Source organism: Mobula hypostoma, chromosome 19 (assembly GCF_963921235.1).
Source record: "Mobula hypostoma chromosome 19, sMobHyp1.1, whole genome shotgun sequence".
In the NCBI taxonomy this organism is placed as follows: Eukaryota; Metazoa; Chordata; class Chondrichthyes; order Myliobatiformes; family Myliobatidae; genus Mobula; species Mobula hypostoma.
In genome coordinates this window covers 46,950,795-46,967,906 of record NC_086115.1, presented here as the reverse complement: position 1 = coordinate 46,967,906, position 17,112 = coordinate 46,950,795, and the positions used below count along the sequence as shown (strand labels likewise).

Sequence of the window (17,112 nt, the reverse complement as noted above, 5' to 3'; positions counted from 1 at the left end):
AACGGAATCTGAAGCCTGCAGAGATGCTCAAAACAGGTTCACAATTAACGTTTAGGCCGTCAGTCCTGAAAACTGTACGAAATGTAATTGCTTCTAAGCTAGAAGTGTCGTGAGGGGCCTCGGGTGGAGGCGGGACATCGTGGAGATGATTAAAGTGAGAAACCAGCAGAAGCGTCAAAGGAGCAGCCACTAAATGAAAAAGGGACTAACGAATCAAGGGAAATCAGTTAACTAAAGAAACAAAATAAATATACAAAATTTGCATGTAGAATCAGCCCATCTTGTCTGTGTCAATTGTGAAAAAACAACCCAGACAAATCCCATTTCCAGTGCATGGCAATCAAGTACATATCCAAATTCTTTATGTCAAGGAAGGGCTTCTGTTTCTACCACTTTATCCGACAGTGAACTGCATATTGACACTATACTGTATAACATTTATTTATTTATCACCTCTCTTATCTTTCATAAGTTATTTTAAATGTGTCCTAGTGACTGACCTCTCTGATAAAGAAACAGATCCTTCCTATTTATTCTATCTAGGGCTGTCAGTACCCTATAAGTAAGTCTCCACTGTCCCCTCTGTTCTAAAGATAATAACCCTAGCTTATCTAATCTTTTCACAAAGATACATATTTTATTCATTCCTGGCCATATCCCTATAAAGCTCCAATGCAATCACATATCTGCACTTGGCACCAACTTTCCCTCTAATTTTTTTTCACAGCTGCACAGACCAACCATTGCTCTGAGTGGGAAATTTTGACATGGCCTGAAAATAGTGCGGCACTTTAATGAAGCATTATATAAAAGAAAATTCCAGTTGAAAGGCAACAAAGGCTATGTGCGCGGGTGCATTTCAGTTACTGTGCGGCTGCACACCTGCGCAACTTAGAGGGAACAGTGCTCAGCACTCAACATCATTCATGAGTTATTGAGTGGCTGTATCTACAAATGGAAGTCAGCAGGCCAATATTACAGTACAGCATCAATTCTGAGGAAATTACAGATATTAAAGTTTTGGCTGGAGGTGCTTTCATTCCAGCTTTAATGTGTTCACTACTCAGTTGCACATTTGAATTTCAGATAGTGCCATCACCTCCTATATTCCTTAAGAACTTATATCTCAATTATCCCTTGTTCCTATACTTCATGTAAAAGCATAGATAATGCCAGCAGATTAATTTACCATGAGAGCATGATAGATTTGATTTTGTTTATAGATGACACTTATGCAGTACTTATCATCCTGCTAAAGAGAAATTCTGGATGAGAGTTTGTCATCCCTGGCCTCAGGTGCAGAGCAACATATTATTCTATCAGTTGGTAAGATGGCACAGGCAGAAGACCAAGCATGTAACCTTCTAATCTTCACAGTCAAATCCTACAAATTCGCTTTCTGAAGGAAACCAGTTAAATTGCTTGCATTTTAAGGTTAGCTTCTTGGATAAAAAATAACTGCAATTCCAAGTAGCATACAAATAATGAAGAACCACAAGGTTAAAAGTTAAACTTCAAAAGCATGTGAGAGATGTGGGGTATTAAATCTTCCACTTGCATTTATTTCTACTTTTTAAATCTGAAAAAAAAAATGTTTCGTTTTAACTTTGATTTGGGTCAACCCTTCTGAAGGCCAAATCTTAAAAAATGCACAATATGTGTTAGAATGGTCCAGACTTGTGATCAGCTGCAAAACAAAAAAATAATTGTGCTTGCTATTCACCTTGTTGACGTTACCCGCAGGAGTCTGCAGCCTTTCATGCTTTTGCTCAAGTTCCACATCTAATCCAATGTTGCAGGGCATCCGTGAACCAAGCAAGAGTAGCCAGGAGCTTTCAACTAATCAGTTGGAAGAATTCTCAGCAGACATACAGAGTCAAAAGCAAAAAATATAGATTAGATTTATATCATGTAACAGGAATTAAATAAAGATAGAAAATGATGGGATGATAAGAGAAATCTATAGAAAGAAACATGAAAAATAATGCCATGAAGTGTCTGAAAACTCAAAATTTATTGATTAACTGGCTAATCACCTTTGGCTTTCCATGCATGTACTCTGGTGCATGGTTGTGATACTAAGGTTAGGCAACACTTAGCATGTTTGTTTCCATAAGAATGTTTCTCATGATAGCACTTAAAAGGAAATAGAAATGGAAGAAGTTTATGTTGATTACTGATTATAGTTAAATCCTCAGCTTCAGTCTTTAAGGACAGTAGAACAATAGGCCAGTTTTTAACTTTCTACATTCTATTTTAGACGGTTTGAAATGTCATTGACTAATGGTGAAGACGGCATACCTCATGAGTGAATCTTCAAAACACTGCTCAGAATTTTATAGCTTGGTTGATGTATGTTTACCACTTATCCTTACACATTATAGCTCAATGCTAAATTTTAATGACCGGGCCTGGATTGCTTGACTTGGAAATTTTGAGAGAACTCTTCTTCTTGCAATTCACTCTTGTGTCAAAACCACAAAGATAATGTTATTTGCTGCCATTAGTTATGTTTTCATCAGTTTACCAAAAGAGGCATTATTGATTAAACTTTTATCTTGAAAAAAATAATAAATACAAATTCCTGTTGCATCTTGGAATTCACAGGACATTTAATTTTCACTCTAAGTTAAATGTTGTCTATCTGTTCAATATGTTACTTCGTATCTTTTCAACTAATAAAGAAAAAGTTGTATTCATAAAAATACCTTGTCTATCTATCCCACTCATAAAAACACAGCTAAATAGTGCTTCGAAGTTTTTGTTTGCAAACTGATTTTTTTCAACTTTCAGTAATCATATTTTCTTATGACATCAAGTCCGTTGCCAGTACTCAGAGCAATCTCATTAATCCTCTTTCTCCACTTATTTCTCTTCTTTTAAAAATGGCCATTAATATTCGATGAACTTACTACCAGTGACTTTAGAGACTTAATTTAGAGAGGCCCATTAACCACAGAATCAACATGCCTTTTGGAGGGGGGAAAGAAAATGGAATACCCACAGTAAACCCAAGTGGTCTCAGGGAGATCATATACACCTACACAGATAGTGCTGAAGAGAGTGAAAGGACTGAGATCAAGGTACTCTGAGAATTGCTTTGAGTTGTTGTTAGACTAACTTGGCAGATTGTGATGACCATTTCCGACCTATCATCTATGTAACCAGTTGATGGGATATTTTTAGGTGTTGGTATTGACACGGGCTAGTCTTTAATTCTAGCTAGAATATGTACTGCTGGAAGCTAATGCAAGTTGTACTCCAGAAAAATTATTTAATTTAGTGCAAAGGTGTTTTATTAACTTCTTTGTGGGCGGGGGGGGTGGGCATGGGAGTTGTTTTCTCATATTAGTTATCACTGCTGTCAATTTCACAATGACCTTTAATCTACTAATCCTAAATTCCAGGAACACTTCCAATAACCCTTTTATTCATCATTCCATTTTTGAAGCTGTTTTTGCATTTCTAAAAAGTTCTAACATTGAATTTTTCACTACTGTTCAGGTTGCTTAGCTGGACTTTTGAGATTCCCTGTGTTTAAATATTTAATCATCCATTTGCTAATCCTCTTGAGCCTATGAGCAGTAGTGTGAGAAAGCAAATTCTTAAATAATAATATTGCACTATTGTATTTGTATTTCTTTAACAAGAGAATAATAACCAGTTAAAATGATGAATGCATGAGTTTAAGTAATTAACTGGAAGAGGTAACCAGTGGATTTTCAGCAGATGAACATATAGTCGGCAGCAATTTGTGAGACAAGTTATGACTGCAGGAGAAATCATTCTGACATTCCCCAATGAGAGGCATATAACATTTTACACACTTGCATGCAGAACATCCAATTTCAGTTTAAAAAGAAAACAGAGGAGATGTTAATAATCTAAAATAATAAGTGAAAGAATTGGAAAAACATAGTAGAGCTGTCAAAATTTTAAAGGCACTTTAGGGCCACTGCTCAAATGTACATTATTACATCAACAGATTCTTGAATTCCATACATACACTCTGCAGTGCAGAAATTGAGCTCACACTGGACGAAAGTTGCAGGCTCATCTCCACATGCTTTTTATTGGTTGACTCACCATTGTCCCACAGGCATTCCTGATCAACATCAATGATACACTTTATCTGACTTCTCAGTTTTATACCATCCCTCCAGGCATATCTGGCATAATTTCAATCTTTTTACTGGAGTCAGTGCACTCTGGTCTGATATATCATTTTGGTGATTTCATCAGCAACAGAAAGCATAAATCCAGATTTATAGAGGGGTAAGGTTCAGCAAATTTATTCATTTGAGTCCTTTTCCTGTCCTTCTGGTTGGACAACCAATGACCTATTTACTTAGTTCATGATTGGCCTCATGAAGATGATAATTTTGATCAGGTTTTCACCATTTGCAGGATCTTCCTCCTTGGGTTTTGTGTTTTAGACTAACATTCCACTGCCATCTAGAAGGAGTTTGTATGTTCTCCCCGTGACTGCATGGGTTTCCTCCGGGTGTTCTAGTTTCCTCCCACAGTCCAAAGATTTACCGGTTGGTAGGTTAGTTGGTCATTGTAAATTGTCCCGTGATTAGGCTAGGGTTAAATTGGGGATTGCTGGGTGGTGCAGCTTGAGGGGCTGGAAGGCCCCATTCCACACTGTAACATAATTTAAAAAAACTAAAAATAAAAATAAAATTTGGGGTTCGAGTTCAAGAGCTGTGCGATAATGTAAATCTTGGTCAGACCACACTTGAAATATTGTGTTCAGTTCTGGTTGCCTCATTATATGATGGAATTAGAAGATTTAGAGATGGTGCAGAGGAGATTTAGCAGGATTTGCCTGGATTAGAGAGCATGCCTTCTGCGGAAAGGCTGAGTGATCTGGGGCTTTTCTCTTTGGAAAGGAGGATGAGAGGTGACTTATGAAGATGTACAAGTTGATAAGAGGCGTAGATCAAGAGTATTGCCAGAGACATTTTCCAAGTGGCTAACATGAGGGGTATAATTTGAGGGTGACCGGAGGAAAATATAGGGGGAATGTCAGATGTAAATTTTATGCACAGAGTGTGGTGAGTGTGTGGAACGCTTCCTGCCAAGGGTGGTGGTAGAAGCAGATATAATAGGGGCATTTAAGAAACCTTTATATTGAATAGTGGTGGGCTATGTAGGAAGGAAGGGTTAGATTGATTTTAGAGTTGGTTAAAAGGTCGGCACAACATCATAGCCCGAATCATGTACTGTGCTGTAATATTCTATGCCGTTTTACGATTCCACTAATTACTTCCCTAAACAACCATTCATGTATTTTTGTACATCGATATTATTTATTTAGGCACTCAATTGATATATCATCTAAATCTTTTAAAATGTCTGCAGTCTCCTGATTGTGCATTGTTTCAATTCTATAAATTAATGCAGTTCCCTCTTATATCTACAGTTGCAACTTTAAACCTACTTCAGAGTGCTTTCTAATTAGTATAAATGTCTGGTTCACTGACCTGCCATTTCCAGAGTTACTGCTACATCCCTTGTTTCTGAACAGGTGTTCTACTTGTGCTGCTCCAATATAGTTTTGGACACCTTTCCTGACTGGCTGTGGCAGAATTTGTGTTTACTGAGTTTCGAGACTCACGGAGTGTGCATGACAAATTAAGCAGTTCAGAAAAATGAATGAGTTTAAGTAATTACTTAGAAGAACACCACTTGCAGTTCTTCATGGGTGGATTTTCATCATCAAAACAAACAGTCTGCAGCAATTTACGAGACATTTTATAACTGATGGAGAAATCATACCATATCTCAATAAGAGGCATGTAATAAGCATATAACACTTTGCACACTTGCGTACGGAACATCCAATTTCAGTTTAAAAAGGAAACTGAGAAGCTGTTAGCGGTCTAACATACTGTAATAAATAGGTGTCTTGGAAAAACACAACAGAACTGCCAAAATTTTAAAGGAGCCTTCATGCCTCAGATCTATTAAGCAAACACTACTCAAAATGATAGCAAACAACAGGAATTCTGCAGATGCTGGAAATTCAAGCAACATACATCAAAGTTGCTGGTGAACGCAGCAGGCCAAGCAGCATCTATAGGAAGAGGCGCAGTCGACGTTTCAGGCCGAGACCCTTCGTCAGGACTAACTGAAGGAAGAGTGAGTAAGGGATTTGAAAGCTGGAGGGGGAGGGGGAGGTGCAAAATGATAGGAGAAGACAGGAGGGGGAGGGATAGAGCTGAGAGCTGGACAGGTGATAGGCAAAAGGGGATACGAGAGGATCATGGGACAGGAGGCCTAGGGAGAAAGACGGGAGGGGGTGACCCAGAGGATGGGCAAGAGGTATATTCAGAGGGACAGAGGGAGAAAAAGGAGAGTGAGAGAAAGAATGTGTGCATAAAAATGAGTAACAGCTGGGGTACGAGGGGGAGGTGGGGCCTAGCGGAAGTTAGAGAAGTCAATGTTCATGCCATCAGGTTGGAGGCTACCCAGACGGAATATCCACGGCCTCCTCTACTGTAGACCGCTTTGCTGAACATCTACGCTCTGTCCGCCAGAGAAAGCAGGATCTCCCAGTGGCCACACATTTTAATTCCACATTCCATTCCCATTCTGACATGTCTATCCACGGCCTCCTCTACTGTAAAGATGAAGCCACACTCAGGTTGGAGGAACAACACCTTATATTCCGTCTGGGTAGCCTCCAACCTGATGGCATGAACATTGACTTCTCTAACTTCCGCTAGGCCCCACCTCCCCCTCGTACCCCAGCTGTTACTCATTTTTATGCACACATTCTTTCTCTCACTCTCCTTTTTCTCCCTCTGTCCCTCTGAATATACCTCTTGCCCATCCTCTGGGTCACCCCCCCCCCTGTCTTTCTCCCTAGGCCTCCTGTCCCATGATCCTCTCGTATCCCCTTTTGCCTATCACCTGTCCAGCTCTCGGCTCTATCCCTCCCCCTCCTGTCTTCTCCTATCATTTTGCATCTCCCCCTCCCCCTCCAGCTTTCAAATCCCTTACTCACTCTTCCTTCAGTTAGTCCTGACGAAGGGTCTCGGCCTGAAACGTCGACTGCGCCTCTTCCTATAGATGCTGCTTGGCCTGCTGCGTTCACCAGCAACTTTGATGTATGTTGCTCAAAATGATAGGCTATTTTTTGTCTCTTAGATGTTGGAAGATCCACTGTATTTTTACCAAATCTTTTATTTATTCCAAACCTCTTATTAACCTCAAGATTACGTTGAGATGGTTTGATCCTGAAAGGCTTGAGATGTATCTTCAGAGGTTTTCATTAATTGGTCACTTCAAGATGGTTCTGACTTGATTAAAGTGACAAACTGTGTGGATGTCTTCCTGGGTTTTAATGAAGGTGTGTATAATCCAATGTATATCTAAAGTCAAGAGAAAATGAACACACAAACTTCTTCAAGTTTCTTTTGTTTTCTTCAACTGATTACTCAAAAGGACAAATGGAGAAATGTCACAGGACAACAGAAAACTTGAATAGTGAATTTAAATAGTTAATGCCTGTGGCTTTAACACGGTTGGCCACACTGCTCTATAACAAAGCTTGTTTCAGTTCTTATCTAATCCATCATGAATAACATTAATTTTACTACTCATGTCCTAACTCTCATAAATCTTGTTCACTCATTGCCTTATGTTTTCTGGTGTTTATAGGCTCCTGAGTAAACATCCACATCCTCACTTTAAGATCTCTCACTCCTTCTTATATTTGTATGCATCAGCCCCATGATGTTATGCATTCACTTTTGGCCTCTTGATAATTTCAGACTTTAATCACTTCACTGATGGCTGCCATACCAAAAGCAGCCATTCATAAATTATGGAATACCCTCTGTAAATTCCGCTGTCTCCCTGTGTCTTTCTCCTCCATGAACCAAGGACTTTGACCAACCCTTTGGCCATGCCTTGAGACTATTTAATGAGTGGGGTGGCAGAGTGGTTAGTGCTGCTGCCTTACAGCTCTTAGTGCTTGTGTTCAATCCTGAACTTGGGTGCTGTGTGTAGAATTCATGTGATTTCCCTGTGACCTGGTACACTGGTTTCCTCCCATATGGGATAATTGGCTACATTAAATTTCCTCTATGTGTAGGTAGTGGCTGAAAAAAAAAGGATGACGCTGAGATGCATCCTAGGATGCACTGTGATGTAACCTGGGGACATCAGGTCTCTCGGGTCTTTCAGTATCAGACACACTCAGTCAGCCAGGGTTGATTAGTCCCTGGCTTGTGTCCAAGTCGCACTGGTCCATAGGTTACACTTATTGATCTATAGCCAACTGGAGGCTCGCTCAGCAGCCTCTGTGACGATCCTGATGGCTCTCTTCTTTGAAGCCCCTGTAATGCCGAGGAGAGAGTAGGTTCTGCACAGTGAGTAGCCAGCAAAACCTCTACGCCCCTCCTCTACAGGCTCGCATTGTGCCCTCCACCCCTGTCTCTGACACTGCCCTATCAGCTCCTGGTACTCGGTCTTCTTACGCTCAAGTGCCTCCATCGGGTCTTCCAAAGTCACGGTCAGTTCTAACATGACCACCGGCTTTGAGGTTCCTGATAGAACGACCATGTCAGGTCTTAGTGATGATGAAGCAAAGAAGCCAGGGAACCTTAATTACTTCCCAACATCAGTTGCCAGTCAGACTCTGTGGCAAGCAAGCCAGCGAGGGTCTTGTTGGGCATGTAAAAATCTCATAAAACTCTCCTGCAATTATTTAGAAATATTTTATAATACATTAACGTTGCTTTACATATCCATGTCATTACTCTTACTTTCAGTTCTAACTTACTATTTCTTTCCACTTAGTGAGCCAGCAACTGGAAGATTTAAAGGAGGTGGTTTATGTAATAACCTCTCCATAATTTTCATGTTGGATATTTAGGGAATGCTTAGGGCAAGATATTGTGTGCTGCAGTGTAATTTAAATGACTGCAGCTGCATAAAAGAGCTACATTTCTAAAGTTAATTTGTATGCAGATGCCGGATTCCTTTATCTGGAAATATTAGAGGAGGCTGCTGCAGAACACAGGGCCTTTTATTTTGCCCACCAATGTTCTCGGTGATAAACGGGCTGAGCAGTATTCTGTTGCCCATTTGAAGGTGAGAACGTGGTCCACTCCTCCTTGTGATTGTGATGAGAGGGGGTTCTGAAGGTGACCAGAGCTCTCAGTGTCAGCTTCCATAGTTAATGCTTGACTTTTCAATACAACAAAGATTTAGTGACAGTTTCAAGACGTGACAGCTAAGAGAAACCCATCACATATTATTAGCAGGTTAATTGGTCATTGTAAATTGTCCTGTGATTAGGCTAGGGTTAAACTGGGGATTGCTGTGGTGGCGGAGGGCCTATTCTGCACTGTATCCCAATTAATAAATAAAAAACTATTACAGAAACATACCTTACTAATGATATATGCACCATCAAATGAAAAGAGCTTTCCACCAAATTTGCTAGCATAATTGGCTACTGTAAATTGACTTTAGTGTAGGTGGGTGGTAGAATAGATAGGAATATGGGGAGAATAGGTTACTGGGACAGTTAGAAGGTAACTTCTAACTCGAAACAGTTACTTTCCCCAAGTAGTAAGGCTGATCAATACCTCCACTCACTAACCCACCCCTCAACACCACCAACCACCACTACGTTATTATTTCCTGTCAGTCACTTTATGTACAGCCTAGTGTCACTTTATGGACATGCAGTACAGTCAATCTATGCACATTAGCTATCTTATGTATTTATATTTATTGTGCTTTATTATTTGTGGTTTATCTTTTATGTTATTTTTGTGCTGTATTGGATTCTGAGTAACAATTATTTTGTTGGCTTGTACACTTGTTCAAAGTCCAAAGCACACTTATTATCAAAGTATATATAAATTATACAACCCTGAGATTTGTTTCCTTACAGGCAGCCACAAAACAAGAAACCCGAAAAAAAACAATTTAAAAAAAGACCAACATCCAGAAAAAGACAGAAAATGACATTAAGCCATCTTGAATAAGTCTTGAATGGTGTTGCTCTGTGATCTGACCTTGACTCAATGGGCTTCATTGCCTCCAGTATTGTAAGGAAATCTGGAAAAATGGAACCAAAGGAGTTACGTGATTTTAATTTCGGTCCCCTATATTCACCCAACCATTTTCTTTTACTTAGACAATTTATGTATACGCACTCAAAAATGCCTAATGCTGGCCTAAGATAATATCTGAGAGGGAAAGACAGTACTGGTGGGTGAGTGATGAACCCGGTTGCTTTTGATCAGCCTGTCAATTCTGTTGTTTCTCCTCTGCCCACACTGAAAAACTCAGAGCTACGGAGGATTTTTGTGAGGAAAGCTACCAATCTAAAATTACCTTGCATCCTAATGGATGCACCAGATAGTCTCCAGACAGTGTGAATATTGAATATTCCAGATATGGACCAGCCATTATACCCCTCATTTGTGGTGAAGGATGAAAGCCACTGGGGCTATTTAATGAATGATATACCTTACCTGGACTAAGAAGTGCCACGCAGGACTGAAGAGAGGGTGAGGCTGGTGATCAGGTTATTGAATGAGGTGAAGGTCAGGAGTCAGGTAAGTGGCCATGTGGGAGCGGAGAAATACACTCATCAAATAGATGGCTCGGAAGGAGCATTTGAAGTTGTGATCAAGAAGATGGGTTGTTGGGTGGTTTAAGGGATTGTTCAGCTGAGAGGCGAGGTTGATGGGTAACAGATGGAATTTGGTACCTGGGCTGACCAGAAAAGCTTTATGGAGAAACGTGTGAGGTTTTAAAGAATTAGGGCCATCGCAGGGGATCAGATAATTGGTGGGAGGTTGGTGTAGGAGCATGGGACACAGGTCTGGATTAGTTGGGATGGTGTGCCAGTCAGTTGATTGGTGAGGAGATCCGTTGGAGTTTGAGAGACTGCTGCAGGTAGTACTGCTTGGAGAAAGTCCTGAGGTATAAAAGGACTTGGCTCACAGTGCAGTGAAGACTTAGTTGTCTCTGGATTGCTAATGATGATAACCCTGGGATAACTCGGATGCAATGCCAGGGGAAAGATCTAATTTGTCACATGACTGATACATAAACTGTGTCTTTCATGTTAATGTAGTGTACATAGGGAAGTGCCAAGTGACCAGAAGCAACTTAAAAATTATCGTATCACTCAACACTAATGCTATATTTCTTATGCTACATTGAAAAAGATGATTGTCATTTAATTTCTCAACAACAGTGTAGTTTATGCAACTGGGTGAGGGAAACATAGTTGGTAACGTGTGTAAATTGGACTGGGCTAGGCTGCCAGTAAAAATAATGTCAGCACCAAAAGAAAAGTCAACAGCATTGCTTGGGGAGATCTCTGAACATTAGAACATAAGAAACTTAACCAGGTGTTAGGCCAGCCAGCTCCATGTATCTCTTGGTTATTTAGTAAGATCATAGCTACTTTTGTGTATGAACTCTTAATTCCCTATCCTAAAATCAAAGGATATATTAATGTCCAAATTCTTAAAAAGATACACTGTAGGCTATTTTTTACTTCACTGTCACTGCTTTACTGTAATTTTGAACAACTGGTTAAAATTATGACTGCAATTGATAAATGTAATATTCATTGTGATTAATTGGTCTGCTGTTCTAATACTACTTGAACAACCACCTTGTAAATTAAGATGGATTCTTGACTTCACAATCTACTTCATCATAGCCTTGCACTTTATTGTCCATCAGAACTACTATTTCTCTGTAAATATATGCTGATGTGGTAAATGATCAGTATAGACGGCATATAAACAAAGATTTTCACGGTATTTCACTACGCATGATATTAACAGACTAATATACTAAACTCATTTTCCAGTTTACCTGTTGGAAATAACAACGGAAAGTGAGATGATATGAGAAGTTGACATCCCAGTTGAAATTCCTGCCTCCATTTGTGCAATGTAGTGTGGAAAATCCATCTTGAAGAATTTTGTGTGCTGGTCTTTGGGAATACTAGTTATTAGCTCTTCACAAACAATGCCATTGTTTAATTTGATCATCTGTCTGAAATTGCTGATCTCACTAATCCGTTTGAGAAAATCTGCTGTCAAAGTGAGCCTCTTTTCCAAATCTTAGGGAACGTAGCTTTGTCATTGTGGGGACATGGCGTGCAAAAACATTTTTAAAATAATATTCAAGTTAGCTTTTGGTTAAAGCTGGAAGTACAAGTTTTACATTTGTATTTTTCTAGTTAGGAATATTTCATTCATGCTTGTATTTAGAACAAGTTCAGTGACCAATGCCTCCAAGGCAGAGCAATATTTGTTGGCTAAATGGACAGGAGAAACAAGTGTGAAAGTCTGAGCACCCAACAATCAGAAACCAGAGGGTGCTACTTCTTTCTTTGAATCATTAACCCAATCAGCTGTTGTCTAAACTTTGCATTGGGATTTCAACCTAACTAAGCATATTGTCTTCTGATAAACACCTCTGCTGTGAGAGGCATTGGAAATGTAATCTGTGGTTGGGGCTTGAATTTTTTTTTAGTTTTTATGACTGTCTATTTAGGCTAAGGTTTTGTCATTTTTGGAAGTGGCAAAATCAGATATTTCCTGTTGTCAAGAAATGACCATAAAATAAAGGAGCATAATTAGGCCATTTGGTCCATTTCATCTTGGCTGATCTATTTCCCTCTCAATCCCAATCTCCTGCCTTCTTCCGGTATCCCTTCATGCCCTGACTAATCAAGAATCTATCAACCTCTGCTTTAAATATACCCAGTGACTTGGCTTGCATAGCCACCTGTGGCAGCTAATTCCAGATATTCACCACTCTCTGGCTAAAGCAATTCTTCCTCATCTCCATTCTAAACAGATGTCCCTCTATTCTGAGGCTACGTCCTCTGGTCTTGGGCTCCCTCACCATAGGAAACATCCTCTCCACATCCACTCTATTGCGACCTTTCAACATTCAAATGTGATCTCCCCCTCACTTTTCTGAATTCCAGTAAATACAGGCCCAGAGCTATCAAACGCTCCTCATATGATAAGCCTTTCAATCATTTTCCTGAACCTCCTTTGAACCCTCTCCAATGCTAGCACAGCCTTTCTTAGCTATCAAAACTGCTTGCAATACTCCAAATGAGGACTTACCAGTGCCTTATAAAATCTCAACATTACAACCTTGCTTTTATATTCTATCCTCTCAAAATGAATGCTAACATTTTATTTTCCTGCTTCACTACAGATTCAACTTGCAAATTAACCTTCAATGTTCTTTTCTCTGTAAGGTGCAACTAAAAGAAATTTAGTGGTAATGGCAATTACAGATTAGTTTAGACTTTCTCTTAATTATTTCAGTGCCAGCAGCTTTATTTTTCTCCAAGTAATAACAAATTCCTTTTATCACCCATTTTACATTAAATGAATGGAAATATGAGATCAGCATGGTGGGCATTTGTTGTTGGCATGGCGTGTTACTGGTGAGGAAATGATTCAGTATTTTCTGCATAGACCTTCTCTGCTGAATTTTACTTCGGGTATTTATCAGTTAAATCCAAAAATATACAAGTCCTGCATGTACTAAATAAATACCACACTGTGTCAAAGATTTCTCAGAATGGTGTACGAAAATTAATCAATAAGTACAAGCTGACTAATCGATATTTATCCTTCAGCTGCTGAACTTTTAAAAACTGAATCACTGCACATTCTACCTGTTTGCAAATGATAATTGCAATCTTGGAAACATGCTTGGAATGCTTTCCCCTTGGTTTTGTGGAATGTCACTGTAAATTAACTGATCTCGCACAAACATTGCCTAAATAGGCTTGATTTAATGTTATATCCCAAAATCCTGTTTACTATATGCAATGTGCTTCCTTCCATCATCAGTCAGGAATTCATGACTTCAGAAGTGATGCAATAATTGCCCTGAGGCATTCTGCACAGAGCTAAGACATACCAGTCTGCACTAGGTAATAAAGTTGACTAGTCTCAGATAACTCTACATTTTGAAATACATTGCATAAAGAACAAACACATACACTTAGTGGCCACCTTATTAGGTACCTTGTGTACCTAATAGAATGACCACCGGGTGTATGTTTGTGGACTTCTGCTGCTGTAGCACATCCACATCAAGGTTCGAAAAGTGGTTCAGAGATGCTCTTCTGCACACCACTGTTGTAAATGTGATTATTTAAGTTACTGTCACCTTCCTGTCAGAAACCAGTCAGGCCATTCTCCTCTGACCTCCTTAACAAAGATTTTTTCACCCACAGAACTTCCACTCACTTGATGTTTTATTTTCACATCATTTTCTGTAAATTCTAGAGCAGGGATTCCCAACCTCGGGTCCATGGATCCCTCGGTTAATAGTAAGGCTCCAAGGCATAAAAACAAGTTGGGAACCCCTGCTTTAGAGACTATTGTGTGTGAAAATCCCAGGAGATTAGCAGTTTCTGAGAGGTATCCAGCACCAACAATCATTCCACAGTCAAAGTCACTTAGATCACATTTGTTCCCCATTCTGATGTTTGCTCTGAACAACAACTGAACCTCTTGACCATGTCTGCATGCTTTTATGCATTGTGTTGCTGCCACATGATTGGCCGATTAGACATTTGCATTAACGAGCAGGTATACAGGTGTACCTAATAAAATGGCCGTAGAATATATATCCTATAAAACAGCATATTTTGTTGAATTTTTTTACACTTTTGAAAGTGCTTAAAATCATATCTGGTTGCATATAACCCCTTTGGTAGGGTAAAAGCCTCTATGTGTCAAAAGCAGAGGAAAGGCAATTGACTGAGATGCAAGAGAGCCAGATGTTGGAATCTGGAACAACAAGTGATCTGCTGGAGGAACTCAATGAATTGAGCAGCAACTGATACATCCCGATGCATGGTTTTCAATCTGAAATATTGACAATATAGTCCCTCCCCCCTGAGTGATGTGACACCATCTGCGGAGTTCCTTCAGGAAAGTGTTTATAACTTGGTGAGTGTGAGGCACAAAGATACACAAAGCAAAGTAATGAAGTTTCCTTGCATTATAAATGGCTTTTATATTTATTTTTTCCCTGTTCAATTGATTTTGTGTCCATTTCCCTCCTTTTGAAAATGTTGCTTTTCCACCCATTTCTTTCTTTGTGTATATTGGCTATTCTGCATTTTCAGGACATTCGCATGTTAACTTTTGGAAAATGGAATTTCAAGTTCATTGGCAAAGAGGGCTTTAAATGGGAAGTGTTTTCATAACTTACAGAAACATTATGATAATAATACTAAAGGTTACTTTCGTTTTCTTACACCTTGATTGTCATGTAATAAATTTTCAGCATCAAAACCCATTTTATCACCTATGTAAAATCCCCTCAAACTTTTACTGCTTTGCTGCAATGTGATAATTGTAAAATGTAAACATGATTTTGCAATGAACCATCTCTGATGGTTATTGATTCTACAGTTTGGATAAACACAAATTTTCACTTAATGCAGCATTCATGATTACACCACTAATGCCCTCTGCACTTTGACTGTTTCCTCCCAACATGCTCGCTTTTATAATCCCTTTACATCCCTCCATTCTATCAGGCTATTCAGGGGACCTTCAGCTTCTTGCTTATATCGAATTCTACAGCTCACAGAAACTTGATTTCTGTCTGAATCAGTCATCCATCTGTGATGTTGATTCAGTTTGTTTATCGTTTCTCTTCCCCCTCCTTTTCCCTTTTTTAAATCTAGGAGTGGAGGACATGCCCAGTCCTAGCTGCCGGGCATGTCGTCTTCTTCTGCATTTGATAGCCTCTTTATATCATTAGATCATTTTCTTACTGCTCCCATTGACTCATTGACTTGATAATCTTGTGTGCAACTTATCTCCATGGTTACCAGATTTTGACTCGTTCCCCCATCCACATTGCCGCTTAACACACTCTTTTTCTCTCCTTCCCAGTTGTGATGAAGGGTCTTTGACCCTTTATTAACTCTGTTTCTCTTTCCACAGATGGGGCCTGACCTGCTGAGTAGCTTAGCATGTTATGTTTCTAGTTCACATTGGGCTTACGTTCCGAAATGGTGTCAAGTTGTGAGAGCATCCCCTATAGTACCTCAGTTCACTTCATATCAGCGTCTTGTTGAACATATCCATGTGGGGTGTCAGTCAGGTATCCTCCTTAATGAACCACCCTTGTGACTGCAGCCTGCCCATCAACAAGTCTGTGTAGTGGGCCATCAATGGATCTGCCTACCCAGCTGTTTGCTCCTTTTCTGATATTATGTTCATGTCCAGGTGATTCCCTGAAGACAGAGTACGCAGCGCTCACTCGAGGTCTTCCATGATCAGTAAGCAACACAGAAACTGGAATGTTTTCTAGAGACATCATAAACAATGTCTTACTCTCTTACTTAATTCACTTGTGAAATAGTTGCACATTGAAAAATGGAAACTCAAAAAGCCTCCAAAACTGCCCTAATCAAGAATTTAACAAGCCCTTCAAATCGACTTCTCAGTTTATAATTAGTGCATAAATGTACACATGCCATATTATCCTGGGACATAATGGAAGAAGGACTTGTTCTAATTCAAGCTTTGGCTTGTACCTTTTAAAATCGGATTTTAATTAGGCAATTCATCTTTAAGCAAAGAAATAATCGTTTTGATCTTTGTTTAATCATTTATAGTTTGCCAAGATTTTGTACATGAAGGATAGGTCAGGATAGTTTCATTAGCAGAAGAGAGTAGAAGAGTTTGAAGTGTTGATATTTGAACTCTCTCAGAAGTTTTCTTCTGGATTTTACAGATCAGGCATATTTTAACACGTATCAACTCATTGAAGTGAAATGGTTAACCTGGTATTAAAATTCTGCCAATTTGAGGTCCCACCTATTCTGTTGATGTACAAGATGTAAACATTGCATCCAAGTACACACACATGACATTAGAAGGCAGAAGCTGAGGCTGTCCTTTCTTGTACATCCATTGGTTTATTTACCTGGCTTTGGGCTGCCCTCACAGTGGACTTTCTCTACAGCTGATAAAGTAGATTTGTGGTATTCTGTCAGTTGATTGCCAATACTTTATTTGTTGTGGAAAATAAGATAATAACTATATAAAAAAG

At 39.4% G+C, this 17,112-nt stretch overlaps 1 protein-coding gene across 6 annotated transcripts in view; it reads left to right on the top strand.

Moving 5' to 3' along the window:
• ptprea (protein tyrosine phosphatase receptor type Ea) overlaps positions 1 to 17,112 on the top strand; it is a 303,826-nt gene that overhangs the window by 1,946 nt on the left and 284,768 nt on the right. The gene's annotated exons all lie outside the window — the stretch shown is intronic.